General features: G+C 33.3%; 1 long non-coding RNA gene across 2 annotated transcripts; it reads right to left on the bottom strand.

The window, feature by feature from the left end:
• Positions 1–550: 550 nt before the first annotated feature.
• Positions 551–2,218, bottom strand: LOC130222404 (uncharacterized). Of its 2 annotated transcripts, none has more exons than XR_008836438.1 (4): positions 2,020–2,218; positions 1,676–1,733; positions 1,049–1,183; positions 551–845 (listed from the first exon to the last, which is right to left on the bottom strand). It is a non-coding gene; the product is annotated as an uncharacterized LOC130222404 (long non-coding RNA). The 2 variants fall into 2 exon arrangements; XR_008836437.1 differs by having other exon boundaries at positions 551–954.
• Positions 2,219–2,930: the final 712 nt, after the last annotated feature.

The following is a 2,930-nucleotide window of genomic DNA, read 5'->3' on the forward strand; positions in this document are numbered from 1 at the left end:
CTACAACTAACAATCTCACTAATAAAGCATGTGTTAGCTACTGACAATTTGTGAAGGTAAAAATTAAAAGAAGTACTGTTCAATAACACTGTTTTTACTATTACGGTTTAAGTATAATTTAATAAGACTCTCAATTTATGAATAGTTAACTGGTAATCTGGAACCTTCAACCTTTATTAAAATATGAATTGTTAAATAAAGTTATATTACTCAATAAAAAGAGTAAATATATGGACGACTACAATACATTTGTCTTCTTTTGACACATAATTTTAAACGTGTGGCTAAAAACTTATCTTAATAAGTGGCTTAAAATTTTCTTTTATATTTTTTTGGTGGGCCAGAGAAAAAGTTGGCAGGACAAGTAAAAATCTTTTCCGCTGGCCACACCATGCCATTAGAAAAAATCTTAAGTGTTGAGCCCTGTTGAGTAATTCTCATTAAAATTCAAATGTGCATTGTTTTGTGACGATTATTTTTGATTTTTTTTATAAAAATGTATTTAATACAGCCATAAAAAAATGGCTAAAAGATTGTAAATACACTGTACTGTAAGCACAAGTTTGGTGTGTTTGAGAGAGAGAAGAAAAAAGATTTCCAACTCCTAAAAACAAACTTTCTCAGACTTCAAATATACTGGTCACTAACAAAAACTTCAGTCATGGGTGCTGTTGTTTTACTACAGTAATACCTTCAGAGTCTGCGACGCAGTGGCGCAGTAGGTAGTGCTGTCACCTCACAGCAAGAATGTCGCTGGTTCGAGCCTTGGCTGGGTCAGTTGGCGTCTCTGTGCATGTTCTCCCTGTGTTTACATGGGTTTCCTCCAGGTGCTCCGGGTTCCCCCACTGTCCAAAGACATGCGGTACAGGTGAATTGGGTAGGCTAAAATTGTCTGTAGTGAATGAGTGTGTGTGGATGTTTCCCAGAGATGGGTTGAGGCTGGAAGGGCATCCGCTGCATAAAAAGGTTCATTCCGCTGTGGTGACCCCAGATTAATAAAGGGACTAAGCCGAAAAGAAAATGAATGAATGAATGAATGAATGAATACCTTCAGAGAACATAGTAGTCAGTGATCCACATAAGCAGAGAGATTAGTGTGGTGCAGTCAGAACTGAAACAGAAGTCTGTCCAGGCTGACACAGGTTAATGATCTTGATGTTTTCAATTGAAGATTCCAGCGAAACTGCCATTAAAAAGTTATAAGAAAAATAACTCAGCATGACATCTCACCTGGTATCTACTATTACAAAGTACAATTCCAATGTAAATTATATGTTTAATCCACAGTATTTGTACCATAAAATAGCCACAATTTTGACTCCTCACTCAGAATATTAAGTTACATGGTATTTTGTGAGAAATACAATTATCTTGTTTGGAGTTCATTTCCTTGTGAAGTTATAAAAAGCTTAATGATATAATTTTTTAATGAATGCGTTTACAAACATTTTTTATCTTTTATGAGTAAACTGCAGTAACGTGAATCGAAAGGGAAGGATGTAGACAAAATGAATTTTAATAAACAGGAAAAAAAAAAAAAAAACGTACACCAGAACCTAGCACAACAATCAGAAAAAAAAACAGACAAGCATGGTTTGTGAACAAAGGAAATCAGGAACAGAACGAAACCACAAATAATTAGCTTGACTAGCGACATGTCGGGTGGACAACTTACGAAATGGCAAAGCTTCCCCATTCAAGGCTGTGGAGCGTCTCTGGCGAGGAGTTCATCACTAAATGTAGAAACAGAGCAACAAAACCGTTAACCGACAGCGATTCACGTTGTTGGCATTATTACAAGTTAAAAAATGTTAGCTCGAAGTACCGTTAATGCTATTTGCGAAGCGTTTCTCATAACGTTAGCCTTTAACGATAGCCGGGGCAGGAGCATCTTTTTATGCTAATTCAGATTTTACAGATATTCTTATATTTTTACACAGGTTAAAAAGCAATGAAGACATAAAATGAAGTAATTTTGTTGAAATCGCCAAATAAATAACCAAAACAGCTATTATTTACCTTCATAGATTAGCTGCTGTCAATGACCTCGTCACTATACAGGGCGACATAAAAACGTATAAAGTGATTAAGTGTTCATTAAAAATAATAAAAATGTAAAACGTTACACATCTAAAGTTCCATTTAACATAAATTATAAGTAAAACGACTAATGAAACATGTGAAACGTCGAATATAACGTACTTACCTTCAGATTACCGTTCCGCCCGTCGCTTTGTGTCCGTTATTTATTTCAAATGATGAGCACGCGCAAGTCCGCTGACTCGCGCAGAGGAGTTCCTGGCTGTGTGCTATTGCCACTTATCCCCCATATGTTCTATTCATTTAGAACATTCTAACATTCAAAGTTGGAATTATTGAAAATTAAAAAAAGCATTAAAGATCATCTCTAGGTGTAATTTGCTTTCAAACTATTTTTACAATTCAGTTTTAGCGATCTTCATGTTTACAATTGTGTTCCCTTCGCAGTGCACTTTAAAAACATTGATGTCATTTTGAACACCGCCTCATGGCAAAGCTATAGGTGACCTATTATTAAAAAAAGGGACTTTATGTTACATCTCCAAAGCTTGCGAAAACAAAAAGCATATGTTAATTCTTTTAACTTATAGTGGGTTATTTATTACCTGTACTGTATGTGACATTTCTGCTGTGGTTTACATGTGTTAAATTAAAAAAGTAGACTTTAAAAAAACCTACTTAATAATAGTAATAATAATAATAATAATAATAATAATAATAATAATAATAATTATTATTATTATTATTATTATTATTATTATTATTATCATCATCATCATCATCATCATCATCATCATCATATTATTATTATTATTAAAGTATGATTTTTTCATTTCTTATAAATAATAAATATTAATTTATGATTTCTTACTAACAAGATTGAAACATAA

This window comes from Danio aesculapii, chromosome 4 (assembly GCF_903798145.1).
Source record: "Danio aesculapii chromosome 4, fDanAes4.1, whole genome shotgun sequence".
NCBI lineage: Eukaryota > Metazoa > Chordata > Actinopteri > Cypriniformes > Danionidae > Danio > Danio aesculapii.